The sequence below is a fragment of the Petaurus breviceps genome, unplaced genomic scaffold (genome assembly GCF_028583685.1).
Source record: "Petaurus breviceps papuanus isolate PSGF00001 unplaced genomic scaffold, PetGlider_PUasm1.0 90845, whole genome shotgun sequence".
NCBI lineage: Eukaryota > Metazoa > Chordata > Mammalia > Diprotodontia > Petauridae > Petaurus > Petaurus breviceps.
The window spans coordinates 2544149-2560535 of record NW_027187359.1 but is presented as its reverse complement, the minus strand read 5'-3'; positions in this window follow the sequence as shown (position 1 = coordinate 2560535).

Below are 16387 nucleotides of genomic sequence, written 5' to 3'. Positions count from 1 at the left end.
GATTGGGGAGAGGGAAGGGTTGTTTTATACCATCAACTTTAAATCTTAATACTCTCCACCATGACTAAATGGGCAAAGAGAGAAAATCTCTTGGGTTTGGGGACTTTTAGGTGGGGAGGGGAAATGTGTTTTTGCACCTTCTTACCTTCTCAGTGCATATCCCTTTGTAAAAACTAATTGATATTAATTGGTTAAATGATATTAGGGAGATACCACTTGGTTAAATGATATTGAGGAACATATATGATGAGGGCCTGTGAGGGATAGTTCTAGATACCCTTATCCCCTCAGGGTTATCCCTAGAGTCCTGAAGGGAGAAGTAGTCAGTAACCCTTTGAGAAGCAAACATGCCAGTGCCAGTTGGAAAGTGGGAGATTTTGAAAACTTTAAAAATTATCAAGTATTCAAATTAATCTATGATCTCCTTGATTCAGGAATTTTCTCTAAAACCCAGCCATGTCTGTGCAGCATCCTATGTAACTCTCATTCAGATTCTCCCAGAAGTTCACCACTTGGCATCTATCCAAAGTGCTTTCTTCCAGCATCTCAAGGATACCAGTGGAGGTTTCTGTCTACCTGTCAACCTTTCTCCTTGCCATGTGACCAATCAATCTTCCTTTCCTGTTATATAATCCCTTGATGACATGCTTTACTCCTGTTCTTCTTTGGAGTTCTTCATTGGCTATATGTGGCGGTCTCTCACACCTACCATCCTTCTTTTCCATTGCCTTGAGTGTGCTCTCATTTTCACTTCAGAAAAAATGGCTTTCCAGGTCTCACTCACATAAAGCAGCATCGGTAAAATATTTGTATAAGAACTTTGCTCTCATGGAAAGCTTAGAGTCAGTAAGAGAACTTTTCAATTTCCCAAAAGAGATCCAACTTGCTCTCCTTTTCAGCTCTAGGCCCAACACATCCATCTGGTACTGTCTCTCATATACTGATAAATAAGCTCTAGTCACTGAAATGCATGTTGGAATTTTGGCAACAGACATTCTACATAAACTTGGTCTTCTCTGTGGATAGGCCAAATTCCTTTGAATGATCACAGAACTCTTTCAGGAAGCTTTAAAATGTCCTGGGGCTTGATTCAGTCAACAAAATGCCATCCACTAAAGGGGCATCTGAAGGACCTTACTATCTAGAGGGAATCCCTCCTCAACCAATCTCTTCCATCACGGTGGTGAATAATTTTGAAAAGCATACATTTTCCCTCTGTTATGCCTCTCCTAAAGTTAACATCAGAGAGAGGGTCATTAAGCAGGATTGTTTCTGTTTTTACATCCTCCAAGGACTCTTTAAAGATTTGGATGTAAGAGAGACATGTTGTTGTAAAAGATTCTGTAAGGTGGCATTGTTTTAATGAGTCAAATGCTTTTTCATAATTAATGCATAATAAGCCCAATGACATTTTATTCTCTACACCCTTTGGTAAGTTGATAAAGATGTGGGCCATTATTTAATATTCCTTGTGAAAGTTTTCAATCTCTATTAATATACTCATTAAAGATAACCTCAATCCATGTATAGATGGTCTTCACAAAGATTTTGCATAGATGACAAAGTAGGCATACAGGGTAACAGTTACTGATCTCTTGGTTAGCTTTTTCTTTTCAGTATTAATAAAGTTTGAGATTATCTTCATGGTTGTATCTAAATGCCCTCATCCCTCAATGCCCTCACAATTTTATGGTCTCCATCACAGATCTTCTATGTGCTTGGTCCAATCTAGCTGCTTTTTGTGCCTTTGTTCTCTTTAGTGACACTTCTACCTCCTCTAAAGTACCTTGGGGACTGTGATATTAGGATCCCAATGTGGTGGTTCTGTTATCCTTGATTAAGAATGGTTTGCTGAAAATTTTTTTTCCAAATCATTTCCATTTGTCTTTAAGTTCTAATCCTCTTTCCACTTTTATCTTTGAATGCCCTTCACTTTACTTGTTTAGATATGATGCCAGGCTTTCTTTAGACTGATTTTACCTTGTCCTGCCTCCCTCTGCTTTATTGTTCATAATTGCCCATCAATTTTCTTTTTAAGATTTTAAAAAGTTTATATTCTATACTAGTATTGTCTTTGGAAGCCATCTTTTTTTCCATTTGGCAAATAAGTAAGTCAAATGTTTTCTAAGTTACTTGCTGGGCCCTTTTGGTGTCCTTGTTGCGGCAATTAACTTACATCGGTTTAAGTTTTGGATAGAATTATTATAGTCAGTGTCAATTTTGTTTCTGTTGTCCCTTTCCCATTTTTTATTTTCAATAGCTTGCTTAAATAAATCAGTGTTAAAAATTTTTATTGTATGCTGTATCTTTTTCTAATTATTTTTCCTGTTATAAATTCTGATCTTTGCTTTGACAAAGCAAATTGCTGTACACAATTGACTCAGGTTAAACTCCCATGCTAATAAGACCTTTTCTATCTGTTAAAATGGAGTCTCTTATTCTTTATAGTATTATTTACTGTTCTCCATGGCCATCAACTCCTAATTCTTTTGGAGAAAGTATTCATGATAGATGCATTTTTGTTGTTCAGTTATGTCTGACTCTTTGTGACCTGATTTGGGGTTTTCTTGGCAGAGATCTTGGAGTGGTTTGCTATTTCCTTTTCCAACTAAATTTTACAGTTGAGGAAACTGAAGGAAACAGGGTTAAGTGACTGAACCAGGGCCACACAGTTAGTGTCTGAGTTCAGATTTGAACTAAACAAGATAAGTCTTTCTGACTCCAGGTCCAACATTCTACTGCCCCACCTAGCTACCCAATAGAGGTATTAAGCTTCTGTATAATATACACATCTTTGTTCTCTCTTGAGCCATGCTCCCAAATATTTCCCCCTCATCTTCACCTTTCCCCGACCTTTGCAATGAAGTCATCAAGTATCAGAATGTATGATGATTTGATTTAGGAAGTCTCATCAAGTTCTTCTGAGAATTTCTCTACCACTTATTCCTGAGCAGCTAATGTTGGTACATAAGAAGCCATTATTTTTGTGGTGGATTGTCTGTAAGTACCTATCATTAGGACCTAGATATATGATATATGTCTCATAATACAAAAGCTTTTAGACATATGATAAAATCCCTTTCCCCAACATCTTTCTTTGTCCTCCAAAGCCTACTTAATGAGCCATAAGTTGGTAGAAAGCAGCAACTTTCTCCTCCTGGTTTTATTTATGTGAAGAATATCAAGATTGCTGTGATTCAGTAACTTCAGTAATAGGTTCACTTATTGGTTATTGGACAAGAATCTCACACTTAACGTACAATTAAACTGAAGTTTTGTGACAGTCTAGAAACTGTGTGCCTTGGAGAGCTCTGCCCCTTTCACTGTAGAAGCATAAGGGGGCCAGTACAAAACTGAAGGTCATTTTAAATTTTTTCTTTGTTTCATGGGTTGTCATGGCCAAAAAAAAAAAAAATTCATTAAGAGGTGACCAACCTAACAGAAAACACATTGGTTATTCACTGGGACCATACTGGAAGTCTTTTCAAAATGGTAGAACCTATCAGAGTTTGAGCTCCAAACTCCAAAGGACTTTGTGGATGGTAAAACTTAAAGCTCTATATAAATATTAGCTATTATTATTATTATCCTATGAATAATAAACTCACAAGTCAGGAATTATATCTCTTTATATCTTTGTCTTCATACCTCTCTAGACCTGTTTCTCATCTGTAATATGGGGAATTGGATTAAGTAAATCCTAAAATTCAAATTTGTGATCCTAATTGCATCCATTGTTACAAAACAATGTCCATGATGAAGTTCAAAGGGGTGGGAACGGGAGGATGTCTAAAGTATTACTTCTTAACCTTTTATTTAATGTCATGGACCACTTTGCCCATCTGGAAGACTGCAGGTACCTTCTCAAAACGTTTTTAAATACAGAAAATCCATAAGATTACAAAGGACATCAATTATATTGAAACATAGTTACCAAAATACTTATTTTTAAAAATTCATGGATCACAGGTTGTCAAAAAGCATTTGAGCTGAGCTTTAAATGATTCTAAATTAGGTGGAAATGAAACTAATTAGTGAAACCCCTTGAGGGCAGGGCTGTTTTTAAAGGTGTTGTTTTCTTAATCTTTATCCCCAGCACCTAGAACAATATTTTAAAATAATATCAGCTTAATAAATATTCCTAAATTGAAAAATTATTTTAAGAGGTAAGAATGCAGGGGCAGAATTGAATGAAGAGGGCAGATAGGCCAAGATGGGAATAGAGAGAAGGAGGCAAAGGCGGAAGGATGGGAGTGGAGAGAAGGGGGTAGAAGGGAAGAGAAAAGTAAGTAGAAGTCTGAGTTGGAGGAGTGGGAAGCAAAGGAGGTTGAGGGGAAGAGTAGAAAGAGAGGGAAGGAAAATGAGTGGGAGGGTAGGAAGGGAGGAGTGGAGATAGAAGGAGCAAGATGAGAAGAGAGAAGAGGTAGAAGGGGTAGTGGGATGGGAAGTGGGAGGTGAGAGAGGGAAAGAGGCTTAGGGAGAAAGGTAGTTAGGGAGAGGTGGAGACATGGTGGACACGATGTGAAGGGAGAGAAGGTCGAGGAGGCAGGATGAGAATGGGGGGGAGGAGAGGGAATGGGTGGCTAAGGCCGCTGAAGGGGAGGAATGGGAAGGGAAAGAGGGAGACAGGGGGTGGGAATGGAACTAGTAGAAAGGGAGAGGAGGTTGGGAGGGCGAATCGGAGTAGGGATGGGATCGCAGAAGAGATGGGAAACCTAGGTAAATAGAGGGAAGAGGACCGTACAAAAGAGACACACGTCCTTGCTTACTCTTGGAGGCACAGCTCTGGCCTGGCCGGCGGGGGGGTCCGAGGCCCTGGCCAGCCCCACCTCCAGCTCTCAGACCGCTGCCCCAACCCCAGGCTCCACAGCTCGCTTCCCTCCTCCTCCTTACCCCCAGAAAATGGTGCCTCCTAACTTCCAGAGCTCGGGCCTCAGGTGCCTGCCCGCCCCCCTCCCCCCTCCTCCAGGACCAGCGGTCGCACCCGAGAAGGCCTCCGCGTGCTGGCGCTGGTAGGTCTCCTTGCTTTGCCACAAAGCCGACTCCGGCTCAAGTCTCACTCCTGGAGCCTGGAGAGGGACCTTGATTCGAGACAATCAGGCAAGTGATTCAGGTTGTGTTTTGTGGTGCACTGGAGTAAAAGTTAAACGTGGAGTCGGAAAGGCGGGGGATCCAAGATAACATCAATATAGCCCTGGGCAAGTCTCTTCCTTACCTTGACCGGCCTCAGTCTCCTCACCTGTAAATCGGAGATAAAACCGGTGGTACCCACCTCACCGGATTATTGTGTAGGCTCAAATAAGATCACGTGCTGGAAGTTCTATCCATGTCAGTTAAAATTCTCCTGTTTGGCTCGGGCCGCTGCAGATTCCTTTCTACCACCCTACTATTAGCACAGGTTGGACGGTTGCCATTTCTTCTTTTCCGGAGACAGCAGTGTTGGGTAAAAGGACTGGATTTGGCGTCAAAGACCCTGGATCAGAATCTTACCAGCTGTAAAACCTACCTTGGTCTTATCCACTCCTCAATGTCCCTTCCCCCAAAGATCTACTCAGAGGCCTGATCTTGTCAATTCTACACACATAAGCCCTGTCTTCTCTACCCACATGGCTTCCACCTTTGTTCAGACCCTCATCACTTCTCACACGTATTATGGCAACAACATTGATCTCCTGAACCTAAGTTTCTAAAGTGATTTTCCTAAAACAGGTTTAATCCCACTCAAACTACAGTGGCACTCTAATAATGCCTTTAAACCAACTCCTCCATTTCATTTTTAAAGCCCTCCACAACCTGACCCAACCCTACCTTTCCAACCCTGTAATTTTGTTCCCTTCTGGCACTCTGAGGTCCGGACCAGAGTGGCCTTCTTAGTGTTCCTTCCTCTGCCCCCCCTCCCCCCCCCCAGATCCTTCCCCTCATTAAGTAGGCAAACAATACTATACCTATTCTATATGTGACTTACTGTGGAGAAACATTATTAATAGCCAATTATTAATGTGTGGGGGGGTAATCCAGGGTTTTTACCCCTGTTTTCTCATTTGGATGACTAGGTCAAAGCAGCCTTTGAAACACAGGGCCGATGATGAGTTTGGGTTCAATATTGGGTGGGACCTACCCAGCTGGGAAAGCTTAGTTCAGATTAAAGGGTAAAAAATGTCTTATGTAGGTGAATTCTGGCCCATTGTTCAATTTACATTAGTGGTTTGGTGGAGGACAGAGCCTTTTGTATAGATTGCTAGAGTCAGAATGATCCTGGTGGAAGTGAATCTCTTTGCCCAAGGGTGGCATAATCAAAGTCAAGTCCTCAGCCCCTCATTAGAATAAGACCACTTCTTATTATAATATTCATTCTCATTAATTGTTATCCAGAGTTGATTTCTGCCTTTGGGAATACCCACTCATCCAAGGGTATTTAAACTGGGAAGAGAGAGGGGAAGTTTTGTCTTTGGTTTCCTAGAGTGTCACTGATCTCATTTTATTAATTATTTGCTAACCATACTTAATGAATTGAGTATTAATTACCCAGAAATTATGTTTCTCAGACTTCATTCATCACACTATTCTTTACACAGGATGTTCATCTCCAATTTCCTTCCCCATGCCCGGAATGCATTCACTCATTACTTATGAATCCTTTGTTTCCTTCAAAACTCAGCCCAAGCCCCACCTTCTCCATGAAGCCTTTCTTAAACCCTGCCTCCTTGTTAGTGCCCTCCTCTCATATCACCTTGTATTTATTTTGTATTGGGGTGATCTGTCACTCAATTACATTAGGAGGAACAGCAATGGACAGTGGGGAAGACAAAGGCAAAAGTGAAAAATAAGCCCTTCTCTCAAGGAACATGGATACAGTTCAACAACAGTGCTGGGTGTATGTAAGTACAGGGTGCCATATGAATACAGGTACTGTCCCCAGATAGACTATAAGTTCTTTGAAGGCAAGGACTGTTTGACTGTGCCTGCTGGGCACTTAATAAATGCTTATGGTGATGCCCAAAGTCCTTTATAGTTTTAAATACTATAACCACTAATAAGTACTAAATGCAGGTTACACCATATTTAAGAACCACTTGATTTTTCTCACAGTCTGTTCCTTTGCCAAGTCATCTTTCCAAACAAAAATGTTCAACTATTTGGGAACTAGAGTCACAACAGTTCATGACTTAGCATTTTAGTACCAAGAGCTGTTCTTACGGACAAAACTTTATCCTGTTTCTTCTTTGTGCTTTGAGGACAAGAGGTACTTATGTACCGGATGAAATTTATTGGATCCTAATGCAATGTGAGAATTTTTAATAGGGTTTTAATATGTATAGGCTAGAGATAGGGGCTATAGACCTGTGCTTTCTTTGATACATGGATGAGGAAATCTCTCTACTAATGCAGGGTGGCACTTTCTCTGCAACTTACAGTCTTAGAGAAGTACCAGGAGCACTGAGAGGTTAAGGGACTTGTCTAGGACCATACAGTCTGTGTCAGAAGGAGGACTTGAACTCAGGTCTTCCAGGTTTTTGAGGTCAAATGTCTACCTACTACCCTATAGCTGCCTCATTAATATGGATAATGAAAATAAAATAAAGCTCTAGAGTGTAGCAGGATATAAAAAACAACAGCCAATCAACAGAAATGCATGATAAAGTACACTTAAAAGATACATATAAAAGATCACACTTTAGCAGAGATATCAAACTCACCTCATCAAAAAAACTCTGTAATATGGTCTGAAGGAGATTAAAATGCAATTGAGAAATGTTTAACAAAATCAACAAAAATACAGTATAACATAGATCATGTTAAATTATGTTTTCCAAGTACTTTTAGACATATGATAAAATGTCCTTCGCCAGTATGTGGCAGCAGGAATCTGTTTCTATTTGAGTTTGACACTACTGTCTTAGAATAATTGGGATTCCAGAGGTTATCTACTTCCCCCACCAAAAAAAATTTAAGTGTAATATTTGAAGATGTAATTGGAGGAAATTTCCTACCTTGGCCAAGAAGAAGCTACTGGAACAAATGTAGAGGACTAAACCTTTCCTCCCAAAGAGAAACCCCAAAATTCGTGTCTTCTAGGACATCATTAGACTACAAAAACAAGGAAAGAATTTTTTAAGCATTTAAAAGAAAGAATGAAATTACTTATCTCAGAGCACTGGTCACAATACTTTCAGGAGAGTCAGCAGAACTAGACCCGAGATCTACCAACTCCCTGAAGATGTCCAGTCAGCAGCACAGAGCAGAAAGGAAGCTGGGTTTGGAGCCAGGTTTGAATCCAGAATTCCTGGATCTTTTTGTCACTGTGAGACTAAGTAGCAACCAGCAACAATGTAGCAAACCAATCAAACCCAACAGGCAGGACAACTCTCCCAAGGACATTGGTGGGACACAGTGTTTTCCTCCACCTTACACTAATTCTAGTTGGGGAACACTAGTTTGCACCAAAATAAAACTTATTTTATCTTGGATAAAGTTGGGATACAAACTGTTTCCCCAAAGTCACAACCTAGCAGTACCATCCTTCATGCACATCAGGATAAGCTTTGGGACATCCTGTGATGTTCACTTCTGTAGGGAAGGTCTTGGGTGATTGATTACAAAAGTCCCACTCAAGGCCGGGGGTGGGGAGGACTGGAGGAGTGGAAATGGGGCAGGCAGGCCCAGAATTCAGGAGGCCTGGGGAAGGCCAGAAGAGTGTTCAGCAAGAGGAGGGCAGGGATGGTGGCTATGAGGAAAGATTACTCGAAGCCTAAGCTAGGGGATGGGGAAACTATTCACTCATTAGGCCTGATGGGGGGCTGCGGGGAGCAGGAGCTCAGCAGGCCAGGGTAAGGTAGGCAATAAGTGCCTAGCAGGCCCAGGGAATATGGTTAAAGGCAGGCATTCAATTCCCAGGCAAGGGGGCCAATTGAGTGGTTTGAAGTAATTTGAAGCAATCCATGCTCTTGCCTCTAAAGAAAAAAAAAATACCTAAAAAGATGACAGAGAAGAACTAGCTGAAAAACAAACAAGCGAACAGAAATCAGCTGAAACAGAAAGGAAATAAAGCAAAGTGCTGATGCAATTTTGGAAAAAAAATGCTATAGAACAAATGAAACAGCTGAAGTATCCAGAGTAACGCTGATGGAAAAAGGGAGATATGCTCAAATGGGTAAATGAAACATTTAAAGAAATAAAACAGGAATTAACATTGGTAAGAGAATCACAAAAACCAAAGAAAAGATGAGCTTGTAGAAATGTGGTTTTTTAAAAAAAATTTTATCTCAGAAGAAGCTAGAGAAGCAAAAATGAAGAAAATGATGATATGGGGAATGTTCTAGAAAACCTAAAATCACCAGCAGACTCAAAGTTACTACCACAGAAAACAGAATTGCAAGCAGTGCAGGCCAACTAGATATATATCCCAGAATCCCTAAAAACCAAAGGGACCTAAGTGATATATTCCAACAAGTAGCCAAAGACAGTTTCATAAAATTGTCTAAAACGAGCAACTAGTAGAAAAAATTCACAGGATAATCATTGGATCATAAAGAATGCCTTAAAAAGCCGAATTTGCCAGATGGAAAAAGAATCTCAAAAGCTCACTGAGGAGAATCATTGCTTCAGAATTAGATTGGAGCAAATGGAAGCTAATGACTTTATGAGAAATCAATATGCTGTTAAACAGATCCAAACAAATGAAAGAATAGAAGGCAATGTGAAATATCTCATGGGAAAAACCACTGACCTGGAAAATAGATCCAGGAGAGATAATTTAAAAATTATTGGACTACCTGAAAGCCATGACCAAGGTAAGAACCTAGAAATCATCCTCCAGGAAGTTCTCAAAGAAAACTGCCCTGATGTTTTAGAACTGGAGGGCAAAATAGAGGTTGAAAGAATCCACCGATCACCTCCTGAAAAAGATCCCAAAAAGAAAACTCCTAGGAATATTATAGCCAGGTTCCGGAATACCCAGATTAAGGAGAGAATATTACAAGCAGCCAGGAAGAAACAATTTGAATATTGTGGAAACACAATCAGGATAACCCAGGATCTGGCAGCTTCTACACTGAGGGATCGAAGGACTTGGAATGTGATATTCCAGAGGTCAAGGGAGCTGGGATTAAAACCAAGAGTCACCTACCCAGCAAAACTGAGTATCATGTTTCAGGGGAAAATATGGTCATTCAGTGGAATAGAGGACTTTCAAGCATTCTTGCTGAAAAAACCAGAGTTGAATAGAAAATTTGACATTCAGATACAAGAAGCAAGAGAAGCATGAGAAGGTAAACAGGGAAAAGAAATCATAAGGAACTTATCAAAGTTGAACTATTAACATTCCTACATGGGAAAACAGTAATTGTAACTTATGAAACTTTTCTCAGTAGTTGAAGGGATTAGAAACATATATATATATACACACACACACACATATGAGGGTATATGGGCATATGAATACATATGTGAATGTGTGTATATATGTTTACAGGTATACATAGATAGAGGGCACAGGACCAATTTAACAGGAAAGGATGATACTTAAAAGGTAAAATTAAGAGGTGAGAGGAATATAATGAGAGGAGATGGGGACAGACAGATTGGAGTAAACTATCTCATACAGAAGAGGCAAGGGAAAATGGTTACAATGGAGGGGAAGAATAGGAAGGCAAAAGGGAATGGGTCAACCTTATTCCCATTGAATCTGGCTTGAGGAGGGAGTGAAAAACACACTAAAAATGGTATGTCACCCTCCAGGAGAATAGGGGGGGAAGGGGATGAAAAGGGGAATGATGGAAGAGAGGGCAGGCTGGGGGGAGGGAAGTTGGAAGCACCCACTTTTGAAAAGGGACAGGATCAGGGTGGAGAGTGGAGTGGGTGGGACGTGGGATGGGAGGGAGGGAAGTGTAGTCAGTCTTTTACAATATACCTACTATGTTGTTGTTTTTCATTAGCCACGCATGTGCAACCTGTGCTGAACTGCTTGTCTTCACAGTGGGGGTGGGTGACGAGGAGGGAGGGGAATGGGTCTGGAATTGAAGGTTTTAGAATCAAATATTCAAATATATATATGTACATATATGTGTGTGTGTATGTATACATATATATACTATTATTAATACCATCTTACATGTAATTGGGAAATAAGATATATAGGCACTGAGGCATAGAGATCCACTGGAAAAGTCGAAAGGGGTATGGGAGAAAATATGGGAGAGAGCAGATTGGAGAAGGGGATATCCTGTGGGACTGCTATTTTGGGGCGGTGGGTGGAGAAAAGAGGGGAGAAAATTTGTAACTCAAAATCTGGCGGAAACGAATGATATAAATCAGAAGTTAATAAAGCATTTTTTTAAGTAAAAAAAAAAATCAGACAGGGCTCTGACTGCCCAAATCAAAGCAATATTGCTATACACTTTACATACATCCCTGGATCAAGAGAGCTTTTACATCTGAGCTCTGAACATATAGCCACTCAGAATTTCAACTAGGGAATCACAAGATACTTCTCATAAGCGAGCCCCCAAAGCAAAATACAAACTCAGGGTATACATATACTTCTCAGAGCCAGAAGGCATCACAACCCTGGTGACTCATGGCCTAATTAGAAATTAATAAAAGAGGTGAAAGCCTTCCTACAAACAAGCCTCCTCTAAGCAAGCTTCCTTTAATGGGCTGCATGTGAAGCCTATTCATGGGTGGGGAAGATCTTATATCCCATTAACATTACAAGCACCCATTATGTGCCAGGCACTAGCCTTTACTATGTGCTAAGTACTGTATAAGTATTATCACATTTGATCCTCACAGCAACCCTGTTGAGAGGTAGAGGCTATTATTATCTCCATTTTACAGAGAAGAAAATTGGGCAAACAGAGGTTAAATGACTTGGCCAGAGGCATACAACTAGTAAATGTCTGAGATTTGAACTCAGGTCTTTCCGACTCCAACATTATCATTGTGCAACCCAGATGTTCTTTCAAAGTTGTTTGCCTTTAACTCCAAAAGACTCATGATGGAAAATGCTATCCACATTCAGAGAAAGAAGTTTGGAGTCTGAATGCAGATGGAAGCATACTATTTGCTCTCTTTTTTTTTGGTTGTTTTGTTTTCTTCTTTCTTATGATTCTTCCCATTGGTTCTAATTCTTCTTTACAACATGGTTAATATGAAAATATGTTTAATATGAATGTATATGTAGACCCTATATCAGATTGTATGCCCTCTTGGGGAGAGGGAGGGGAGGGAGAGGGAGAAAATTTAAAACTCAAAATCTTAAGGAAATGAATGTTGAAAACTAAAAATAAATAAATTCATTAAAAATTTTAAAAAATCAGAAATCAGACACTACAAAAAAAACAACACCAAAATTGTTTGTCTTTACAATGTCATTCCAGTCCCTCATTTTTATAGGTAGAGAAGCTGAAACCCAGAAAAAGCAAAATGACTTGCCCAAGGTCATATTTAGTAAATGGCAGCTGTAACATTTGAACCCAAGACCTATGACACCAAATTCAGCATCTTTTACACTGTACATGCTGTATCCCTGAAATCACAGGGTACTATCCAAGATTCATCACACAATAAAACTTGCTACAAAAGGCTCCACCAAATCAGCAGCTGGCTGTTTCCCCTACATTTTTTCAGGATTTTTGGCACCAAAGAGAGGCAGAAATACGGAGCTAAGTATACTCCAACAGAGACAACTCTTAAGGGCCACCAGATCATACTGGTTGTTTTCCCTCAGAGGAGCTTTCAAAAAAGACTCAGTGTTTTTGTGGTATTTGCTTTGGACATTCATTCTTCTGGCATTGCCTCATTCTCACTGACTTAGCCCTTGGGCAAGACTGTGACACCAGGAGAAAATTCAGGCATCTGACCACATAAGGAGCCTCAGAGGGAATATGGGACCAGCCCATGCCCATACCCTCAGTTTCGGCTTTGTCAGCCACACTTCTGAGGAGACAGAGGGAAGTTAACCATGTGAGGACAATACCAGGTGAACATGCCTGGGTTTCCCCAGGCCAGCCTGCTAAAGTATTAAACTGTCTGCCAGGACAGCAAGCCAAGGCAGTGATTTACCTGGAAACTTGTTAGGAGTTGAATTCACTTTCTAGGACAACAAGGGTAAGCTGGGGTGTGCTGAGGCAATTTCCTCTTTCCCACTCCTTTGACTATGAGACTGAAAATACTTTGTTAAAATAACTTCTGGGTACATCTGCCCTGTTGCGAGAATACTGGTGCGCCAAGCAAAAGACAGAGTGTGGGGGGGGGAGAGGTGGCAGGGACTTAAAAATCAGGCTCTTCTACTGGGTGAATGGCTCATTGATTCCCTCAGGCTTCACTTTTGTGTTCACTGTATTAAATCTAATTTTAGTTCACATTAAAATGAATTGAGTGAATTCTTTCAGGGGATACACTGAGGAAGGAAGAGGAAATTGAGATTGTGACAGAAACTAAGAAATTTATTTGTGGGGGAGAGAGAGAAGGAGACAGAGAGAGAAAAAGAGAGACAGGGAGACAGGGGGAGGGAGGAGGGACAGAGAAAAGGAGGGATAGAGGGGGGAGGGAGAAAGAGAGACAGAGAGAAAGAGAGAGACAGAAAAAGAGAGGGAGATGGGGAGGGGGAGAGGGAGAGGACAAGAATTTGTGAATTGCAAGAATACCTAAAAGACAATCCAGCTAGGCAGAATATTTTCTGTGCACACAGATAAAGTGAGCTGACTCAGCGAGCTTCAGGCACCACCTGCTGGCTTATATGCACATAGCACCCTCCGTAGCCCTAAGCTACTATGGTACCCTCTGCATGCAAGGCCCTAGCTGTCCCAAATAACCATAAGATAGACAGAAATTAAAACCCCCAAAAGATAAACTTCATGTTGGCAAGATAGGGCAAGAATAAGTGAAGAGTTTATAACCAAACAATAGAGATGATCATGGGAAGTAAAATGGATCATTTTGATTTCATGAAATTAAAAAAGTTTTGCAGCCAAAATTAGAAGGAAAGGAGAGAGAAGGCAAAAACTTTACAGCAAGTTTCTCTTATTAAGACCTCATTTCTCAAATATATAGGGAACTGAGTCAAAGTTATAAAACCAAAAGCCACTCCCCAACTGTTAAATGATCAAAGGATATGAACAGATAATTTTCAGAAGAAATCAAAGCTATCAGTAGTCACATAAAATGTCCTAAATCATTATTGATTAGAGAAATGCAAATCAAAACAACTCTGAGGTCCTACCTCACACCTGTCAGATTGGCTACCATGATAGAAAAGGAAATGGAGAACAATTTGGAACTATGCTCAAAGGGCTGTAAAACTGTGCATACCTTTGACTCAACAAACCATTATTAGGTCTGTATCCCAAAGAAATCAAAGGAAAAGGATCTATATGTACAAAAATATTGATAGCAGCTCTTTTTGTGGTGGCAGAGATTTGGAAAATAAGAGGATGCCCATCAATCAGAGAATGACTGAACAAGTTATGGTATATGATTGTTATGGAACACTATTGTGTTATAAGAAATGGTGAGAGGGATTGTTTCGGAAAAATCTAGAAAGATTTATGTGAACCAATGCAAAGTGAAATGAACAGAACCTAGAGAACATTGTACACAGTAACAACAATATTGTAAAAAAAAGATCAACAATAAAAGACTTAGCTACTTTGATAAAACAGTGATGTAAGACTAGTCTAAAGGACTCATGCTGAAAAATGCTATTCAGTTCCAGAGAGAACCGATGGACTCTAAGTGCATATTGAAGCACATTGTTTATTCACTTTATTTTCTTGCTTTTTTTCTTGTCACATGGCTAATGTGGAAATATGCTTTGCATGACTTCACATGTATAATGGGTATCATATTGCTTGCCTTCTCAATGAATGGGGGAGGGGCTGGCAGGAGTGAGAGAATTTGGAACTCAAAATTTTTTTAAATGAATGTTAAAAATAAATAAGTAATGCATGCATGAATGAATGGATGTTGTCATCCTAAGGCAAAACCTGAACATCTCTACCCTAGTTATAGCTCTGTATTTAATATATCCATATTTGTGTTTTAAAATAAGGGTTTTTTTTTAATATTTTCTGTTTCTTACAACACCATAGTATCCTATGTATCCCTCCTCTTCCCCCTCCCTGAGAACATCCCATGACAGATAATTTTTTTTATGGAGGAAAAAAATGTCAGCGATGGATACATTGAAAAAGTTGTATCCATAGACACTTGTTATGTGAGCGCATGTCTCAGTCATCTGGTGACCACAGTAGCAGTCAATGATTTATTATCAGAAGAGTCTTGTCACACTTGCTGACAATAATGCAATCCTTAAAATATTTAGTGCAAATTAAACAGACAAATTTTATGAGGATCTTTTCTTTAACAGGCTTGTACTGAGACATTTTTTTTTCATTCTGGACCCTGTTAGGTTTAAGGGGGATTCAAACAATTCCTTGACTATTTAGTGCCGTCCTTCTAAAAGGCATAACAGAGGATGTCTTCTCTAGGCAGAGTTAGTGTCGTGGAGCCAGGGGCCATCTGCATGAGATGTACGGATTTCTTTTGCCTGGGCAATAAGCATGGATGGCTGAGACTTTGAGCATTTCAAGTTACTAGTTCAACGGAACCACTGTCTGCCTGCCTCCCTTTTATTTAAATAAATGGCTATACAGACTGACCATCTGTTGCCTAAAAGTAAATTTTGTGTAAAGTCCTGTGCATGAGTCTACAATTAATTTCCACAAATACTTCTCAAGTACTGACAATGGAAAGACTTTATGAGGAAAGCATTAATGTTCAGGATGGTGGACCAGGATAGAGCTTTTTTTTGTGTGTGTGACCTTGGGAACCTTTCTCTTTTCATTGAATTCAAGAATTATCTTGGCATATTCAGAAAGCCCCCTTTTCTAGGGGCTATGCAACAGAGGATTCAATTCAGCTTAGCAACACAACGTTAAAATGCTTATTAAAGCTGTGCTGAAAATCCAGACTACTGTGTAAAACACAGGGAGAAGGTCATGGAGCGGTATAAAGTTTATGTAAGATTGTTGAGTAGAAAGTTTTCTTTTTACTTAAAAAAAAACAACAACAAATTTCATTGACATCTTTTGTCTTTGCATAACAGTCCTTTCCTCCCTACCTCCATGAAGAATGAACTATCCTCTGTGAAAAAGAAAAAATAAATTAAGCAAAAATATAGAAAACCTTTTCTGAAAAATGTATATAATACTCTGTCCTAGTAGGATCATGAGGGAGGAGGGGATATATTTCATTATCTTTTTCTCTAGGAAATTTGGTTTTTCCAGATCAGAGTAAGTTTAAATTTCCTTTTGGGGATTTAAAAAATTTACATTATTTTAACACCACCCATGGCCTGGGGGCAAAGAGGTTTCCTCTCCCACAAAGG